This window comes from Stenella coeruleoalba, assembly GCF_951394435.1.
Source record: "Stenella coeruleoalba genome assembly, chromosome: 12".
Lineage (NCBI taxonomy): Eukaryota > Metazoa > Chordata > Mammalia > Artiodactyla > Delphinidae > Stenella > Stenella coeruleoalba.
Window position 1 is genome coordinate 50,341,799 of NC_137158.1, and position 21,517 is coordinate 50,363,315.

Below are 21,517 nucleotides of genomic sequence, written 5' to 3' on the forward strand. Positions count from 1 at the left end.
AGTTACAGCATGATCTGAAGAAAATCAACATCATTTAAGGTTGCAATGACCTTCTAAGGGCTTGTTTTTAAGAGCAGAGGTTAGAAGGCACAACAGTATGAGTCATTGAATATGATTGTACTGAAGCAAGTTTTATAGAATGTCATTTTCTTTTAACTCTGCTTGTAAGTTCAGTGTCTATTATATAATTTTTAAATATTTTTGGAAAATTAAGGATCTTTGTTAAGATGTCTGGATTTTTTTCTTTTCCAATTTGATTTTCTGTATAAGCTGAATAAAGACATATGGGCATAATGTTTAAGAAAATGTTTAAAAAAAATGTTTAAGAAACCAAAAATAAACACGTGAGCCTCAACATGATAAGGATATGCTGAATAACTTAATATAATCAGCTTATTATGTGTTGCTTTGTTTTTCATAAATTAAAACAAAGAACATAGCTCATCAATATATGAAGGAGACTACTGTGGAAGATATTTGGGGACAAATCAGAAGACAAGGCAATAATCCATAGTGACTTGACAAACCAGATGACTTTTATAAATTTTGAAATGACCGACTAGGAGCAGTAGCACTCTAGAGCAAAGTTACAATTTATTTTAAATGTCAAGGAGAAGTTCTAGTCAAGAGAGTAGAGACAAAGCACACACAATCTTTTCTTTGGAAGCTTGAAAATGAAAATAAATTCTGAAAAAAATCAGTGTAGGAAATAAATAGACTAGTAGACAGTCATGAAGAGAAAATAATTACTAGAATTTAGAAATGACATACCACAGAACATATCAGAGAGAAATAAAGAGATGATAAGTATTAAGAGTTGAAAGATGAAGAACAGATTGAGAAGCTTCAATTTTATTCAAGAGGATTTTCAGGAGGAATAATTATAGAAAACTGAGGAAAGAAAATATTCAGATATAATGCTTGAAATTTTTCAAGAATTGAAGAAAGATCTGAGTATTTGTATTGAAAAATTCATCAAGACTGAACTAACTGAACAAAAAAAATCACATTTAGACAGATCATAGTCAATGAAAACCCTTCACTGTTTTATAGAAATCAAACAGACTACTTTCTTTTTCTTATAACCTATGTCCTCTGTTATTTTCTATATAAACTTTAATCATTTCTGTCTATATGTTTAAATTTATGCATTTTTTTCATAATATTACTGGAAGCTTTACTTTCACTTTTTGAAATTCTAACCTTCCACTATATTTAAAATATTCATTGGTCATCTCAAGGAGGATTACTTTCCCTTTTGTAATCACCTCTGGCCCCTTCTTTGTGTATATTTTTAAATTATTTTCTTACTTTGTTAGTTTATTATACAAAGAAACATTTCTTATTTATATTTTCAACCTCTATATTTTTCCAGTGTTCTGTGTACAGTAGACCCTCAGTAAACATTTTTTATATAAAACAGTGAATGAATGAACCCAGATAAAGGTCTACAATTATTCCCAGCCATAAACTAGGCTCTTGTCTAAATATTTGATTTATTGGAAGGCTTAGCATTTTAATACTTTCAGGTAAAAACACCATTGGCTCTCATGAGCTGTAGTAAAATTTGCTTAGTTATAATAACTAAAAAGCATCCTCCACAAAGATGTTTGTATTTAGTCAGTTTGAGATAAATACGGATTAATAAAGTTTTCTTTACTCTAAGCAAGTTAAATATAGGAAGATTTTTTAGTTATCTGTTACCACATGAATAATGTGATCAGATTTTCATTTAATGCCCAAAAAGGAGAATATCATAAATTCATGAGTTAGGTTAATAATAACATATTTCCTTATAATAAAGGTTGATAAACATTAGAAATAAAGATTTTGGGATAGGAAGGGTGGAAGGGAGGGAGACGCAAGAGGGAAGAGATATGGGAACATATGTATATGTATAACTGATTCGCTTTGTTATAAAGCAGAAACTAACACACCATTGTAAAGCAATTATACTCCAATAAAGATGTTTAAAAAAATAATAAAGAAAGAAAGAAGGTTTCCTAACAATAGATACATGGAAGAGGATTGACGATCACCTGTCCTGAATTGTGCTAGTGGGATGCCTTGAGATCTTGAGTGGGCTTTTTCTGAGATACAAATAATCTGTGATTTCTTTCTGAGCTGCAGCCTCTCTCTGTTTTGTTCATTCTGCTCAACTGGGGCCATTTTTCATTTCTCTCTTACCATTTAACATTAAGTTTGACCACTCCACTATAAATCAGTTTTCATTTATTCCTTCTATTCCCTTTCCTGCTTTAATATCAGGGAATAGTTTTTTTAAGATAATTTGAATGAAGTAGGCTAACAGTTGTAGAAAAAAACAAGCCTCTGTATGTATCTGTGTGTCTATGTCTATATTCAGTGCAGAAGGGCTGGCTGATATGAAGAATCTTGAGAGATGAGTATTCTAGGTATCAGACTCTTCCTCCACAAACACTACAGGGCAGAAAAATACTTGCTTTTAAATTAATGGTATTTTGACAATTGTATTTACATTAATGGAGTATTTTGTTGCACGATGAGGATTAGAAAAGCACTGTACTTGGCTGATGAAAACTTATATTTTAACTATCAACTTAAATTAATTAAAAATGAGAATTTCTAATGTGTATTCTTTATAAAGCCATATATAAACCCAAAATAGATCCTCAGAAAGAATAATAATAAATATTTTGCATCAAAAAAAGCAAATACTTGAATTTTGACTTTCTAAAATAATGGATATAAAATGTGGACCATTTTCAGTTCACGACTAGTGAACACAGAGAAAACTTATAGTTTCTGGTTGTTTGAGTGATCACGTTCTCATTAGCTGTTGCCTCGCATATTGACAGCTTTGACTCTTTCAGGTAAATGTTTCAATAGGAAAAGATGATGAATAATATGATTAACAGAAAACTTAAATTACTTAAATCTCAGGCTTTACTGGTAACCCATGAAATGTTCTGGTAACACTGCAAGTATAATGAATAATCTTAGATAATGGCTGCATAATGTAAAGAGAGCTCTCTGTTTCCATTCCTTCCATAAAGCAATTGTGGTTACAGTTGGCATTTTTGAGTATAAATGCTGCGTCTATAATACCAGCTCCCCTGAAAAGTTTGGCAGTAAGTGAGATTGATGACTGAGAACTACAAAACTGTCTTGAAATCACTGGCCTTTCTGAAACATTTGGAGCATCCATCTTTGTCCTCTCATTTGAGTATCACAGAATTGGAAATCAGGTGATCTAGATTACAGTTCAGGCCCTGCCTCAAGCTGGTTGTGTGACCTTGGGCATCTCTCATAAATCTCTTGAGTTTACCTATTTTATTGCAAAATGAAGGGGTTAAATTAGATTGCTGTTAAAGTTCCTTATAGGCCAGCTCTACAATTCTGTGAATCTAAAAACATCTGTTAATATATAAAAAACATATGTACTTTGTTTTTTGGGTTTCTTTTGGAATGGGGAAGGAAAAAAATTCCTTTATGTTGGGTTCAAATATTATCCATAAAGTCCACAGAGTGTTGGAGATGTGGGAACAGTTTCTTACACCATAAAACAGTCCCACACTCACATCCCCACCAGGCTCCTTTTCTCCATAAAACTTAGGACATTAATTCTCTACCTTCGAACCTATTTGGCTATACCTTCTTAGCGAGCAAAACTTTTTTTTTTCTAGATTCCTTTCTCTTCTCTTGCCCTATTAACTCTCAGCCCCCTTAAATGGTTTTCTGTCCCACTGAGAATCTTTGTCTGGCTCTATTTTCTGCTTCTATATTCAGTCACTCAGGTCGCTCTACTTCCACTGCTGATTGGAGATGACGGGTAGAAGGGAGGTTGGAAATGGTTCTTTGATCATGAACTGGCCTTAGAGTGGAATAGATAAAAGATGATCCAAGCTCTCAGTATACAGAAAATTCCTGCTTTCATGTTGCCTCTATGATAGGAAAATGATGTCTTTCTCTGTCTGTGCCCAAGAAGAGGGTGGGGAGGTGGACCAAAATCTGCTCTACCACCTGCTGCCCTGGGAGAATCCCTTCAGTCTTGAAAACTCCCTCTCTTCATAGTAGATAAAAAAGAATTCACTTGAACGACTGCTTGTCGCACAGCAGGGAGTTAATAGTTTCGCTGCCCACTTAGGTGCCTGCTTTAGGTCATCCATCTGTGGGAACTTGTCATTTATTGCTTTGCTTTGTAAAATGGCTACTTTATAAATTCTCCTTTGAATATATTTATTCTTTTTTTTAACATCTTTATTGCAGTATAATTGCTTTAAAATGGTGTGTTAATTTCTGCTGCATAACAAAGTTAATCAAGCATACATATACATATATCCCCATATCTCCTCCCTCTTGCGTCTCCCTCCCACCCTCCCTATCGCGCCTCTCAAGGTGGACAGAAAGCACCAAGCTGATCTCCCTGTGCTATGCGGCTGCTTCCCACTAGCTATCTGTTTTACATTTGGTAGTGTATATATGTCCATGCCACTCTTTCACTTCATCCCAGCTTACCCTTTGCCCTCCCCGTGTCCTCAAGTCCATTCTCTATGACTGCCTCTTTATTCCTGTCCTTCCCTTTGGTTCTTTGGGACCTTTTTTTTTTCTTTTTTAGATTCCATATATATGTGTTAGCATACGGTATTTGTTTTTCTCTTTCTGACTTACTTCACTCTGTATGACAGTCTCTAGGACCATCCACCTAACTACAAATAACTCAATTTCATTATTTTTATGGCTGAGTAATATTCCATTGTATATATGTGCCACATCTTCTTTATCCATTCATCTGTCGATGGACACTTAAGTTGCTTCCATGTCCTGGCTATCGTAAATAGAGCTGCAATGAACATTGTGGTACATGACTCTTTTAGAATTATGGTTTTCTCAGGGTATATGCCCAGTAGTGGGATTCCTGGGTGGTACGATAGTTCTATTTTTAGTTTTTTGAGGAACCTCCATACTGTTCTCCATAGTGGCTGTATCAATTTACATTCCCACAAACATTACAAGAGGGTTCCTTTTTCTCCACATCTTCTCCAGCATTTATTGTTTGTAGATTTTTTGATGATGGCCATTCTGACTGGTGTGAGGTGATACCTCATTGTAGTTTTGATTTGCCTTTCTCTAATGATTAATGATGTTGAGCATTCTTTCATGTGTTTGTTGGCAATCTGTATATCTTCTCTGGAGAAATGTCTATTTAGGTCTTCTGCCCATTTTTGGACTGGGTGGTTTGTTTTTTGACATTGAGCTGCATGAGCTGCTTGTATATTTTGGAAATTAATCCTTTATCAGTTGCTTCACTTGCAAATGTTTTCTCCCCTTCTGAGGGTTGTATTTTCGTCTTGTTCCTTGCTTTGCTGTGCAAAAGCTTTGAAGTTTCATTAGGTCCCATTTGTTTATTTCTGTTTTTATTTCCATTTCTCTAGGAGGTGGGTCAAAAAAGAGCTTGCTGTGATTTATGTCATGGAGTGTTCTGCCTATGTTTTCCTCTAAGAGTTTTATAGTGTCTAGCCTTATATTAAAGAATCCATTTTGAGTTTATTTTTGTGTATGGTGTTAGGGGATGTTCTAATTTCATTCTTTTATGTGTAGCTGTCCAGTTTTCCCAGCACCACTTATTGAAGAGGCTGTCTTTTCTTCCTTGTATATTATTGCCTTCTTTATCAAAAATACAGTGACCATATGTGCATGGGTTTATCTTTGGACCTTCTATCCTGTTCCATTGATCTCTATTTCTGTTTTTGTGCCAGTACCATACTATCTTGATTACTGTAACTTCTGTAGTATAGTCTGAAGTCAGGGAGCCTGATTCCTCCAGCTATGTTTTTCTTTCTCAATATTGCTTTGGCTGTTCAGGGTCTTTTGTGTTTCCATACAAATTGTGAAATTTTTTCTTCTAGTTCTGTGAAAAATGCCAGTGATAGTTTGATAGGGATTGCATTGAATCTGTAGATTGCTTTGGGTAGTATAGTCATTTTCACAATGTTGATTCTTCCAATCCAAGAACACGGTATATCTCTCCATCTGTTGTATCATCTTTAATTTCTTTCATCAGTGTCTTATAGTTTTCTGAATAATGGTCTTTTGTCTCCCTAGGTAGGTTTATTCCTAGGTATTTTATTCTTTTTGTTGCAATGGTAAATGGGAGTGTTTCCTTTATTTCTCTTTCAGATTTTTCATCATTAGTGTGTAGGAATGCAAGAGATTTCTGTGCATTAATTTTGGATCCTGCTACTTTACCAAATTCATTGATCAGCTCTAGTAGTTTTCTGTAGTAGCATATCTAGGATTCTCCATGTATAGTATCATGTCATCTGTAAACAGTGACAGTGACAGCTTTACTTCTTTTCTGATTTGGATTCCTTTTATTTCTTTTTCTTCTATGATTGCTTTGGCTAAAACTTCCAAAACTATGTTGAATAATAGTGTTGAGAGTGGGCAACCTTGTCTTGTTACTGATCTTAGTGGAAATGGTTTCTGTTTTTCACCATTGAGGACAATGTTGGCTGTGGGTTTGTCATACATGGCCTTTATTACTTTGAGGTAAGTTCCCTCTATGCCTATTTTCTGGAGGGTTTTTATCATAAATGGGTATTGAATTTTGTTGAAAGCTTTCTCTGCATCTATTGAGATGATCATATGGTTTTTCTCCTTCAGTTTGTTTTTTTTTTTTTTTAAACATCTTTATTGGGGTATAATTACTTTACAATGGTGTGTTAGTTTCTGCTTTATAACAAAGTGAATCAGTTATACATATACATATGTTCCCATATCTCCTCCCTCTTGCGTCTCCCTCCCTCCCACCCTCCCTATCCCACCCCTCCAGGCTGTCACAAAGCACCGAGCCAATATCCCTGTGCCATGCGGCTGCTTCCCACTAGCTATCTACCTTACTACGTTTGTTAGTGTGTATATGTCCATGACTCTCTCTCGTCCGTCACAGCTCACCCTTCCCCCTCCCCATAACCTCAAGTCCGTTCTCTAGGAGGTCTGCGTCTTTATTCCTGCCTTACCCCTAGGTTCTTCATGACATTTTTTTTTCTTAAATTCCATATATATGTGTTAGCATACTGTATTTGTCTTTTTCTTTCTGACTTACTTCACTGTGTATGACAGACTCTAGGTCTATCCACCTCATTACAAATAGCTCAATTTCGTTTCTTTTTATGGCTGAGTAATATTCCATTGTATATATGTGCCACATCTTCTTTATCCATTCATCCGATGATGGGCACTTAGGTTGTTTCCATCTCCGGGCTATTGTAAATAGAGCTGCGATGAACATTTTGGTACATGACTCTTTTTGAATTTCGGTTTTCTCAGGGTATATGCCTAGTAGTGGGATTGCTTCAGTTTGTTAATATGGTGTATCACGTTGATTGATTTGCGTATATTGAAGAATCCTTGCATTCCTGGGATAAACCCCACTTGATCATGGTGTATGATCCTTTTAATGTGCTGTTGGATTCTGTTTGCTAGTATTTTGTTGAGGATTTTTGCATCTATGTTCATCAGTGTTATTGGCCTATAGTTTTCTTTTCTTGTGGCATCTTCGTCTTGTTTTGGTATCAGCATGATGGTGGCTTCGTAGAATAAGTTTGGGAGTGTTTCTCCCTCTGCTATACTTTGGAAGAGTTTGAGAAGGATAGGTGAAAAACATATGTACTTTGAATTGAAGGAAACTACTGCTATTATTTTGCAAATAAGTAAATATTTGAATTTAATCCATGAATCTTGAATCAGCTACATTTTTGCCCATTGATATCCATTGCGAGCACCTTTCTTTTTTTTTTTAATGTTTGTTTATTTGGTTGCACTTGGTCTTAGTTGTGGCAGGCAGCTTCCTTAGTTGTGGCATGTGAACTCTTAGTTGTGGCATGCACGTGAGATCTAGTTCCCTGACCAGGGATTGAACCTGGGCCCCCTGCATTTGGAATGCAGAGTCTCATCCACTGCACCAACAGGGAAGGCCCTTGAGCACATTTGTAACGCCAACTTTAAAAATCTTTATATCTGATAACTCAAAAGCTAAGTGTTAGGCACACATCATTTTTTTCAGAACTATCCGAAGATGAAATACTTTGCAGATTATCAGAATAACTAAAATCTCTGTTTTTTCTACCGTGTTAACATTTTTATCTCTGATGTGTTGTTTCACTGAAAAAAAAAATCTGTCCAAATATACATCCAACTCAATGTTGCTTCACAAAATAACTGGCCCACAGTTTAGATCCCACAGAAATACCAGGTAGAACATTACGAAGGATTTAACATGCATAGCAGAAGAGGAATAAACATGACTGTAATTCTCTTGAACTCACTTATTTCTTATTAAAAACAAGTCCGTATTATAGAAAGCAGGAAAAATAATGAAAATAACAGGAAATCTAGGCTTTCTGGTTACCGTATATCTGATGGATTGACCACCATAGCTAAGTGAAAGTGTATCTCTGGAGATAACAAGAAAACTGAAAATGGACAATTGTGCCTTGAGGAGCTATTGTTGACTTGAGCATAGATAGCTAAATCATTATGCAATTGCTGGTGATCCAATATACATATATTGATTTCCTCTCACACACAGTGCAGGCTTATCTAGAATGGACTTAATTCTGGCAGTAAATGAAAGAGTCATCCTATTATTAATTATGACAACAAATTAATAATTATTTGAACATTTACTATGTGTGAGGCTATGAGCTAAAAAATTTTTGTAATTATCCTATTTTATTCTTCAAAACTCCAGTGTGGTTAGTACTATCATTATCTCCATTTTTCAGATAAGGCAACTAAAATTTAAGGATTATAAGTAATTTATCCAAGTTTATATATCCAGGAAGTGGTATCAGTGGTTCCTTTTTTATTTTTTTAATATCGATTTATTTGGCTGTGCTGGGTCTAGTTGCAGCACATGGGATCTTTGTTGCCATGTGCAGCACCTTTGTTGGGGCATGCAGTATCTTTTAGTTGCAGCATGTGGATTCTTATTTGTGGCATGCATGTGGGATCTAGTTCCCTGACCAACTATCAAACCCGGCCCCCTGCACTGGGAGCACGGAATCTTAACCACTGGACCATCAGGCAGGTCTGGGTGGTCCAAAGCCAATTTTTTTAATCAATATAGTATATTGTTTGAATATTAGATTGAAACTGTGTCAGAAAGGTGGAAGAGAATAAGCCTTCTAGGATCACAGGCTGTGCTGTTGGCTACACTGTAGTCCCTGATTCATTGTATTTGGGTGTTTTATCTCTCCAAAATTACAAAACTCCTCTAGGGCAGAAAAGTGTGAGTCCTTCCCTTTATCTCGCCAAAGGGCTAGCACAACATGTTGGGGAGCAACATGTTTTGGTTGTTCCATTGGTAAATTTTATTTTCTAATATTTGATTTATAAGTACTCCCACAACATTTAAAAAAATGTAGCTGTGTGAGAATCCAAGTGAAGTGGATGAAAACACTGACTGTACAAACAGCAATTTTCAAAATAATATTTCTTCAAGATTGAGGAAGAGGATGGATAGTGAAATTATTTTTTTCCTCCTGTTTTTGTTCCTAAACAAGCTCTGTTCACAATTCAAGTATGAATTGTTAAAACAATTAAATAAGGAGGCCATTAGACTGAAGGGGCTCTAATGCCTTGGTAGCCCATAAGCAAACCAAAACTTGAGCCAGAGTCCATGCACTAGAATGTAAGAAAGTGAAACTCAAGAACAACCAGTCATAAACAACGAACTAGGCTTTACAACATAAGGCAACTGCTTAAGCTATAACTAATCAAAGAATTGATTTGCTTTGCTTCACTGACTTCTCTATAAAAACCTTGCCTCTATCTCCTCTTAGTGGAACACTCCTTCACCTTTGGTTTCATGCTGCCAGATTCCAATCCATGTAAGCTCCAATAAACTGTTGAATATTTTGATGTGCCTCATTTTACCTTTTAACATAGTTTTCTGCCCCTTCTTCCCTACAGTGACTTTGTACAAAAAAGAAATTAGATCAGAGGAAGACAAGGGACAAAAAGGGAAATGATGTTTACACTTAACTAATAACAAAGAGAATAAAAATAAAACCTTCCAAAAACGAGGGCTTGGGAAGATATTTCATCTCTCTCAAATTTCAGTGTAAAAATTGTTCATAAATAATTTTTTTCATTGTATGATTATCTAAACATAAATACATTTCCACTAATAAGAGATACTCAATAGTCACATTTCTATAACTTAGTTCAGGTCTACCTTCTGTCCTCTCTAATTCCACTAATTCTAGCTTCATCAGCTTTACTCTTGTTACCATATGGTTCCCATTAAAAAACTAAAAAGTAGAATATATTTCACTTCCTATAAAAGCAAATGTTACAAAAGAATTTAAGGAAATGACTTTGGTAGCAACACATAAAGCTTTCACTCCTAAACGACAAGAGAGCTGTAGGAAAATTGGAGAGGTATTATTTGTACAACAAACACAGTAATTGTTTTTTCTGTGAGACTGGAAATCTTGCTATCATGTTTATTTCCCAACTGTTTTCCTTGACAAACTAAACTTATTTTATTTGGGTGAATATGTTGTCCAGAATTGTACCAGTGACATGACTTGAATTATCTCTGTCCATAAAAACCATTAGTTGACAGATACCTTCAGAAGGTGAGATATATAACTTTACATAAACTGTGTTATGAGGAAATTTATCTTTTTTCAACAGTATTTTTAAAACCTCTGCATAGATATTTCCCCATGAAATAAGTGTTTAAGTAGCCAAAGGAAAGTTGGTATATTTCTAATTCATTCCTAATGATAAAATATATACATTTGTTAATTACAGTTCTTTTGGGAGGGAAAATCCACCTTTTTTAGTTAACTATGGAAAAATTATTTGTTCTATAATTTATATAGAACTAACATTTTAAAATTAAACAAACACATATAGCATTTTAAAATTACTTAAAACCAATTGATAACATATTTCAAAAGAAAATGACATTTTGAGTTATTAGTGATAAATTTCTTGGCTCCAGAAACTGTTATTCCAGTCTTCGATGCATCATATCCAATCTTTATCTATAAAATAGAACTTGAAAAATCTTATGGATATCTGGCTACTTTTCTAAAACTTCTTTTTTATCTGTCTTAATTCCTAGATCAGCAGTAATGAGCATACATCAGGAAGCTAATACCTACTTGTCGATGGATTAAGTTAGATCATTACAGTCCAAAAATTTTATTGTGCTTTAAGTGAGCTAGTCTTCTGATAATAAACCATTTACCTATTTTATGTTCTTAGTCTTTTGACATTAGACACTTTAAATTTTACTTCAACGATGGTAATAGAAGCAAGAAATCATTTACTAGCAACGTACAGAGACATGAAATTATTTAATAAATATAAAATTATATTTGATAGAAAATATTTGTCATCTTTTAATTCTGATGAAAGTTTTAGAATTATTAAGTTTATTGCTTAGCATGTTTTGTTTACATTTTTTGTTATACTCATATCAGAAACATGAAGTGTATTTAGATTTTACTGTTTCTAACAAGCAATCCCTAAATTTGTATGCCTTAAAGTAATACAATTTTGATTTTTGTTCAACTATATTTCCTCACAAATTGAGAGGAACAGTTCCTGATTAATTACTAAAAAAAATACAGACAGATGGAGTATCCACCATCTTGGATGTTTCCCTCTCTGTGTCAAAGGGTCTCACACAGGCAATTAAATATCAGGCCTGAACACTGTGGTACATGACTCTTTTGCAGCAGTATTTACAATAGCCAGGACATGGAAGCAACCTAAGTGTCCACTGACAGATGAATGGTAAAGAAGATGTGGCACATATATACAATGGAATATTACTCAGCCGTAAAAAGATACGAAATTGAGTTATTTTTAGTCAGGTGGATGGACTAGAATCTGTCCTACAGAGTGAAGTAAGTCAGTAAGAGAAAAAGAAATACCTTATGCTAACACATATATATGGAATCTAAAAAAAAAGGGGGGCGTTCTGAAGAACCTAGGGGCAGGGCAGGAATAAAGATGCAGACGTAGAGAATGAACTTGAGGACACAGGGAGGGGGAATGGTAAGCTGGGAAGAAGTGGGAGAGTTGCACAGACATAGATACACTACCAAATGTAAAACTGATAGCTAGTGGGAAGCAGCCACATAGCACAGGGAGATCAGCTCAGTGCTTTGTGACCACCTAGAGGTGTGGGATAGGGAGGATGGGAGGGAGACGCAAAAGGGAAGAGATATGGCGATATATGTATAGCTGATTCAGTTTGTTAAAATCAGAAACTAACACAGCATTGTAAAGCCCTTATACTCCAATAAAGATGTTAAAAAAAATAATAAATATCAAGCCTGAAAATGAGATACAAGATTTATTTACCAGAACTACATGGAAATACCAAACACTTACAAAGGAGAATGAAAAAGCAATCCTACCATGTTTCATGGAAGATATAGAGCTGTAATTAACTTTTTGAGCAGCAAAATGGCTGTTACGTTGTTTGTTACGGTTTTTGGTTGCAACGACATTTTATATATATTGTAATTGAGTATAGTATAGTGGCTAAAAGTGCATATTCTAGACCTGGAATGCTCAATTTTAAATCCTGGCTCTGCCTTTTAATTAGCTATAAGTTGAGCAATTACTTAGATTCTTTGTTCTTTAGTTTTCTCATCTGGGTATGTTGGTATCTTCCATAAAGTGTCATTCTAAATGTTAAATATGGTAATATGTGTAAAACACTTAGAACAGTGACTGGCATAGAAACTGTTAAAATGTTGGCGTATGAGCTCAATATAATGCTGTAAAATCACTTCTCATTGTCATTGTAGATAGGATTTATGTATTTCATGTCAATGTATGTGAGTGCTTTAGGATTAATTGGATTAGATCTAAGATTCAAATATACTTGATGTATAGTTAAATGAACTGTCTTCTTTTCCCTGACTTTATGTGTATCTACAAATTCACAGGAATATCTGAAGGAAAGAATCTCAACTGGGACGAAGCATGGACTGTGTCTTATATCAGCAAAAATAGCCTGGAAAACCTAAGACTGACAGAGGTAAGTGCAAGTAAGGACAAGGATGGGTAAGTTCAGGCCTGGCCTAGCTGCAATGTTGCTCTCACAGTTTCTGGAAGGAGACTGCAATGAGTGAGAAGTGAGGACCCCTCTTTCTGTTGCAACGGTGGTGGGTAGGCTCTTGGTTCTGTCTTCCATGGCAATAATTCCCAAAGCAGTGGCAGCAGAAACTCTGATTGGCAATAATGAGGAATTGTCTCTTACTGAATTTAGTTGGTTCATAAGGAGAATATTCACAAAATTACTACAGAATTATCGGTAGTGATCTAGTTTTGAAAATGCCTTAAGTCTGTAAAATCTTCTTAGACATATTCTTAGTGTGTACAAATTCTTCGCCTAGCAGGAAATTTGATTTTTCATCAAAATTAATGACTGAATCACAACATGGATAATTATACTTGGTAATACCATTACAAAAGTAAGAATAACTATGAAGTAATGGTACTAGAGTTCTGTAGTTCATAAAATAATACTGTAGGCATTTCTTTTAAAAAGTTTTTTTTTAAGTATATATGAGCAGAATTAATTCCAAACCTGATCTCTTTAAAAGTTATCAATTGCTTGAAAATATGGGTATGATGATATGATGGTAGTTTCATTAAAATAAAATTTACATACATAATTATGTAGATTTGTTCATCAATTGTACATTTATTAACTTAATTATGATTTACTGAATAATACTGAAGGGACTAAATATCTTGGTTTGGTATAATTAAGCCCACACAGGTCTAACAAGTCACAGTATATATTCTGTAAATATATAGGTTTTATTGGGAAAAAAATCACATAGTGGAAAGAGAAGCACATGGTTACTAGGTATTTAGTATCTTTGACTAGGTCATCTGAAAAGAAGTTCTTGTGGTTCATTTTGTAACTAGGTCCCTAGGCCAGCTATGAGCACATGTTGGCACTGATACGAATATTTACTGTCACTTCCCTCTAAATCTCTAAATAGGACAGTATTGATAAGGAAAAAAACACAAGGAAGTAAAAAAATCTGATCAATTGATCCATTGTGATGCTCAATCAGGACTCCTGTGAACACTCTAGATGAGGTGAAAGGATCCAGCTGCTCTCATTCCTAGTTTCCAGGATTAAACTGGGCCAGCTCTATGCTGCCAAACGTGGAGCTGCTTAGAGCTTAGAGCCCTAAGTGAGGGGGACTCTTTCTTCCTCCTATTCTATTTTCTTACAATATATGTTAGAAATACCTAATACATATGGTTTAAACAGAGCAAGGTTTAGACACCAAGGTATCTGAGTATGAAGGCCAAGTATACATGAAGATGTCAGGGCTTAGATGAATTTGAGCTTATATACAATGACCTTCGGTGAAGCTGGAAACAAGCCTGTAAGCAAAAAGAGCTTTCCCACCTCTTACACACTACCCAGTCTCCTAGAAAGTTGATCTTAGCTGCAGATTCTCCCCTTGGACCTTTAGAGAAATAAAAACTACAAATGTCCAGTAAATATATTGGGGTCTCTTATGACCATCTGCTTGTCTTGATACATATATTTCAAGCCATGTCTATATAATCGAAATACATCAGATCTGACTTTTAAAAAGTCAATCATAATGATCCCAGAAATCCAAATCTATGGTTAGGCTTCCAGATTAATCAAAATGGGTCCTTCTTTGCAAATCAGTGAGCAAAATAAAAGCTGTTATATGGTCCATAGTTTTAATATATGAATATTCAACTCCTCACACTAATACTCATATATCAGTTGAGGTCACATTTGCCACAAATTCTTTTAAAATTTGGTTTTAGAGCTTTTATGATTTTTGAAGATTGATTAAATTACATTTAATGATTGTGGATCTGACTTGCAGATTCATTTTAGGAACCAGGAATAAGGAAGCCTCAGATCTATTAAATTTAACTAAAGTGCAGACAAAATTCCCAAATGAGCATCATAATGGATCTCATGTACATATATTTTAAAAGACTGGGCTATTTTTTCCTTATCCGTGCCAATTTTGTGATATTTAGAAGGTACCAACTCTAAGAGACCAATATCAAAGCAAACAGGCATTTGAAGCTGACCTAAGAAGCCACAAAATGTGCAGCAAGAACTTGTTCAGTTGACTGAGTCAAAGCTACTAAATAGAGTTCTAGGCCATGGGTTAAGACCCAAATTTTAATATTGAACAATCCAAGCAGATGCTTGAAGTTGATAGTTTTTGAAAGAATTTTTCATTTTCATATGAATATCCAGTACAATCAAAAATGTACAAATGCATGTATAGAGAAATAATTATGAGGCACGCTTATTAGAAACATAGTATATATGTATATGTATATGTATTTAGAGTGGCATTAAGATCACTCAAAACTAATGAGATGAAATCAGAGAAAGATAATTTCAAACTTCTGTTAAAAGCATTTGAATATAAATGAGAAGGAAATAAAATCATACTCCCTAAAAATGATCCTTCCTTTAAATTTATTAATGTATATACTCATCCATTTATTCTTTCAGTCAAGCAATATTTAATGAGTGCTGAGTTGCAAAAATCAACATAATGTTAAGCCGAGCTTTGAGTTGCTCATAATATTCATCAAACCTTGGGCTAGTGGCAAGTATACTTTCAAATAATGAAATCAGGAATGTCTTTAAATTTAGAGAGTAAGTTCTTGGTGGCGGATAAGAACTTTGGATTTTGAGCCAGTCGTGACCCTGGGCATAAAATTCAAGTAGTGTAGCTGTGGCTTGTTTATTTCTCAGCAATGCCTTTCCATTTATCCAGTATGTAGGAGAGGAAGTTTACATTATTGTGCTCTTTACAGAGGAAATTTACATTATTGTACAGTAACACACTGCATAGTGAAACACATGCAGTTGAATACAAAGTTTTAAAGAACCCTTGGGAAAACTTAGTGTTTAATTTTACCCTTATCTTTTTTCTCTATCACTTGGCTACTACATAGATTTTGGTGATTTTTATATTTTATTCTCATTTTTAATAGAGAATTTTAGGTTACTGATTTAAGATTATTTATTTTCTAATGTAAGTATTTAAAAGCTTCAAGTTTCTCTCTATGTATGGCTTTATCTATGTGGTATTTTGAAATGTTACCAGATTCTAAAGATTTCAAACATGGCTTCTATTAGTTAATCTGTTTGATACAAATATAACTGAACAATCTCTGTTTACAGTTAAAAATAAAAATTAAGACTAGACAAGCTAAAGAACTAGTACTCAGAGCGTGCCTGAGAGGCACTCCAGCTTACCCATGCACACATTTTCTAGTGATCACCGGGAAGTCCTTTCACCTTGACGCACAACAAAGGTATGCTTCTCACTCCCAGTACATCCAACAGCCTGAAGAGGCACTCCAGCTTACCCATGCACACATTTTCTAGTGATCACCGGGAAGTCCTTTCACCTTGACGCACAACAAAGGTATGCTTCTCACTCCCAGTACATCCAACAGCCTGAAGAGGGCTTCACGAACACTCTAAAACTTTTTTTTTCCTCCTCTTTTCCTCCTTTCTATTTTGTTCAGCCTCTTGAACTTTACAACTCTCAGGAACCAATCTTTTTATGGCAGAAAGCTGCATGAGTGATAATCCAACTGAGCAGTGTCATCCACCTGAAGGATGACACTGGAAATTGCATGATTTGTTAAGGAAGGAAATTGTCACATTCTGAAGTGTTTCACTGTGAGTCCAAGCCCAAGGACATCTTCACACATACTGTTCCTCTCACACCCACCCCAAATTATACTGCTTCATGAACTTCAAGTCATGAATGCTCATGTAGCTATAGTGCAAAAGGGCGATTTATTTAATTAATGTTCTCAATAAAGTCTTAAAGGTGAAAAAATGCTGTAAGTTGTTGGGGATAATTTGTTGGGTTCTATTGTACATTAATGTTATTAACGAATTGCAGCTAGTGTTTAACATTTGCTTAGTTCTAAATATAGATAATTTCACTCTAACTCATAAAATAGGAACTTTATAAACCAAGTAAATTAAAGTTTTATTATTTTCAATGTAAAAAATTTTCTAAATTATTTGAAAGCGGATTTTCAGTAGGGGAGGTGTTTGAGCAGCAAAATGGCTGTTAACGTTGTTTGTTATGGTTTTTGGTTGCAATGGCACATGATTAACCATTTGGCAAAAAGCCTAAAGCAAGGAGAATTTTAATACTGAAGTATTAACTTCATGAAACTATTAAAATATTTCAAAAATAAATTAGATATACACACTTTTAAGGGAGCCGTTTATTGTGAAACAAGAGGTACATATTTTTCTGGAAAAAGCAGTGGAATGGGACAAATTGATTTTTGGCAAATTATGGATGTCCTGATAGTCTCTGACAGTCCTTATTTATAAATGAAGAACTTGTTGTTAAGGTCTCTTCCAGTCATAAAATTACAATTTTATTTTTTAAATAGAAATTTCAATATTCTTAATTCATAAGAATATTGAATGTTATAAATAGATATTAAATTTAAATCTTGTTTAAATGTGATGTACACTTTGAAGACACTGTTGAATAAATAATTTCTTTTATATTATACTTGAATTCTAATTTGAATTGTCTATATTCATATAACTCAGTTTTGTATTAATATTTTCATAATTTCAAAGCCCTAGAAGAACAATCATATTCAGTGATATCTCCTGCAAGGTAGATATATATATATATATGTATGTATAATTTAATATATATATGAGTAAATAGACGTCTAATACATCATTTTAATTCTTCTTTTTTTTTTCTTCCTGGCTGCTGTGGGAATTATAACATGCATTTATTCATCATAATTCTGGGTCAGATTAGTACTAACTTAATTCTGGTAAATGTAAAGGCATTGTAGCCATTCAGAAAATGTAAGTTACTCCTTCCCACCTTAAAAAGTGTAATCTTGGGGATTTCAGGCCCTTTCTGTTCTTTCTTGTTTCATCTTTTGCCACCTTAGCTACCACAGCAAAAAGAAACCAAGGGATCCATTGAGCTAGGATTAGATTTGTCATTTTTCAATTTTGTTGGTATATTTTACCTCTCATAACAGATGACAGCTCACCTTCTATTTCACATATGGGTGATTCCAAAGCCATCCAGGCATCAGGGCTTCAGCAACCCTACCTCTTTCTTTTCCCCAAACAACGCTTTAGTCATGTTTCTGTGAAGGGAGGTCGTTTTAACAAATTCCATCATTGCTACTACTTGGATTGGGAGTCCCAAGGCCACTCACATATTTGGCGATTTGTTAGACGGACTCAGGGGACTCGAAGGCTATTATACTTATGGCTGTGAAATACTACAGAGAACGAATACACAACAGGATTAGCAAGGGGAAAAAGACACATCTCGCAGAGACTGAATGAATCCCACCACAGGTTTCCTATGTGCTCCTCAAAGGGGCGACAGAACACACACCTTCCTCCACCAGTGAAATGTACACGACTTCCGCACAGGAAAGTCTGTTTGAGACTCAGAGTCCAAGGTTTTATTAGTGGCTGGTCACATAGGCACTCTGCCTAGCCACAGCTACCAAAATTCGATATTCCCAGAAGGAAAGCATTTGTTCACCATAAATCACATTGCCTATACAAACAGTCTACACAGAGCAGTACAGAGATTTGATCAGTTTACAGAACATTTCAAAGCCAAACTTCCTGAAGCCAGCCAAGGGCCAGCTCTGCAAACAAGCCCTTCTAAGGACCAGTCCTGCTGTGTTAACTCTGTCCTGAACGTCCTAACATGCTGTCATTACTCAATTCCTATTTGAGTCTGTCTTTAATGCATGTTGTCCGATTACATTCTCCCAATAATTTACTGAGACACATATTGTTATTCCCCTTCTACTTTTCTGATGAGAAAACTGAGAATCAGAGAGAGAAAATTAATTTCAAAAGGTCATATAAGTAGGAAGAGGTAGCAAGGTTTGACTTTGAAGTCAAGATTTTATTCATTAAATATACCCGCATTGTATGTCTTCAAAAAATATTTACTGAATGAGCAGATATCAAGTGACTTCGGACTGAAGGTACCATATTATTTAATATAGCAGTATATGTGTAGAACCCTGTATTCTTACTGTAACTCTGTGAATTAAGGCAAAACTTATTATTCCCATTAGACAGAAGAGGAAAATCAAGAGCTGAAGTATATAGAAATATACAGCTATTATTTATCACTTAGAATTTAAATAAACTTCCTAATTCATTCCATGCTTTCTTTCTACACCAAGAAATATGTGTTTCTCATCACAACTATGTTTTTTAAATGCTCTAATTCATATGCCCAAGCACTGTCAGAGACAGGAAAACTCCTTGCCATTTTGGAAAGAGATAAAGCTCAAAGGATTAAATATAAATTATAATCATTTTTAGAATGCAGCTCAGTTGAGTAGGAAAGCTTCTCTAGACTGTTCTTCAGGGATGGATATTAATCCAGCACACAGTAGTTTGCTCACACATCACATCAAGGCAGAGCCACTAATGTGTGGCAAGCTTGAATTTCAGGGTTCTCACAGAAACAAATTCGTTCAGACAATACTCTTTTTTACTTTTTCATTGTAATACTAAATGCTGACATTTGTGCAGAAAACTATAAAGAAAAAGAAAAATGTTGGAGATTAGTCCAACAATTAATGTAATTTGGCAAGAGCAAACTATGATGTATAAAATAATTTTCTTTACAATCCTTAAAATAATCACAAATATTTGTCCCTAAAAGAGAACAACTAGAAATTCAGACATTATCATGGAGGTAACTAAAGCATTTCTTTTAGTCAGTTGAGAATATGCAAGGAGTGTGCTTTTAGAGCTTAAGTTTCAAAAAATGTTAATATAATTTTTTTCTGGTCTTTCTCTCTCCCCTGATGTTAGCAGATTATCATAGTACAGATTTTAATACTTATTGTTAGTCTTTTAAACTAATAAGGGAACTCTAAATCAACACAAGGTGCATATACTGAGTGCCTACTATCAATTAGAAAGCTTTCTAGGTGGTTTAAAGTACAGCTAGGGCTGAGAACTATTGAATTAGAGAATGCCCATTCTGTTGTTTACATAACCTTTTTCAGTTAACAATTGTGATACATTTCCACATCAACGATACAAAATGTGCATTTTCTATAGCTAGATAGCAGTCCATATAAAATTAAATATATTATAATTTTGAAGAATACAAGGCATACTTTTGTATAGATGTCTTTTTTTTTAATCAGGTATTTCTTGTTAATTTATTACTGGTAAATGTATAGATGTCTTTATTTTTTTTAACATCTTTATTGGAATATAATTGCTTTATAATGGTGTGTTAGTTTCTGCTTTATAACAAAGTGAATCAGCTATACATATACATACATCACCATATCTCCTCCCTCTTGTGTCTCCCCCCCACCCTCCCTATCCCACCCCTCTAGGTGGTCACAAAGCACCTAGCTGATCTCCCTGTGCTATGCGGCTGCTTCCCAATAGCTATCTACCTTACCTTTGGTAGTGTGTATATGTCCATGCCACTCTCTCACTTTGTCACAGCTTACCCTTCCCCCTCCCCATATCCTCTAGTCCATTCTCTAGTAGGTCTGTGTCTTTATTCCCGTCTTGCCCCTAGGTTCTTCATGACCTTTTTTTTTCTTAGATTCCTTATATATGTGTTAGCATATGGTATTTGTTTTTCTCTTTATGACTTACTTCACTCTGTATGACAGACTCTAGGTCCATCCACCTCACTACAAATAACTCAATTTCATTTCTTTTTATGGCTGAGTAATATTCCATTGTATATATGTGCCACATCTTCTTTATCCATTCATCTGTTGATGGAAGATGTCTTTAAATACCAATTTAAATTCCAACATGACATTTTATACAGAGAATTAGAAGACTGAAGATTTCATTTTAGTATACATAGTAATAAAAAATATTCTTGTTGGGAAATATAATATTTTTTAATTCAAAGGCAACTAGTCTCATAGTTGGCAGGAAAAAAAACCTAAGCTTGTAAAATCAGCTAAGAGATCAGTTTGTTCATCACAAAGTCCTGAAAGGCAGTGTCATTGTCTTTGTAAATGTTACTATATTGATTAAAATTTTCATCTAAGTTCTTTGGTTTGGCTTACAAATGCCCTTTACACACTAGCCTCTCATGTATTCTGACTCAGTGTTTGAAGCAGCCATGCTCTTTCATGATTCCATAACTTCTAGTTACTTTATCTTCCAGAAATCTCCTTCCTCTATTCCTACTCATCTCTTAAGACTCAATTCAAATTGGGGTCTTAACACCCCATAGTTTTTCCTTCATACTTTCTAATCTGGACTTAATGTTGCATCTCAACATATTGAAAAATATTTTAATTTATTGTAATCTATAAATCTATCTAATGTAATAATTTGTGATCTCCTCCAAGCAAATAAGTTCTATATTATTCATTTTTACATCATGTAAACCAAGCCTAGTAATTCTTCATATAT

At 34.5% G+C, this 21,517-nt stretch overlaps 1 long non-coding RNA gene across 4 annotated transcripts in view; it reads left to right on the top strand.

The window, feature by feature from the left end:
* LOC307195528 overlaps positions 1-21,517 on the top strand; it is a 719,283-nt gene that overhangs the window by 666,458 nt on the left and 31,308 nt on the right. For 2 of the 4 annotated variants that reach the window (XR_013830860.1, XR_013830861.1), the window contains one exon: positions 12,966-16,363. This is a non-coding gene — a long non-coding RNA (uncharacterized lncRNA). Of the gene's footprint in view, positions 1-12,965; positions 16,374-21,517 lie in introns of those variants that run through there. The other 2 variants (XR_013830859.1, XR_013830858.1) reach the window with 2 other exon arrangements.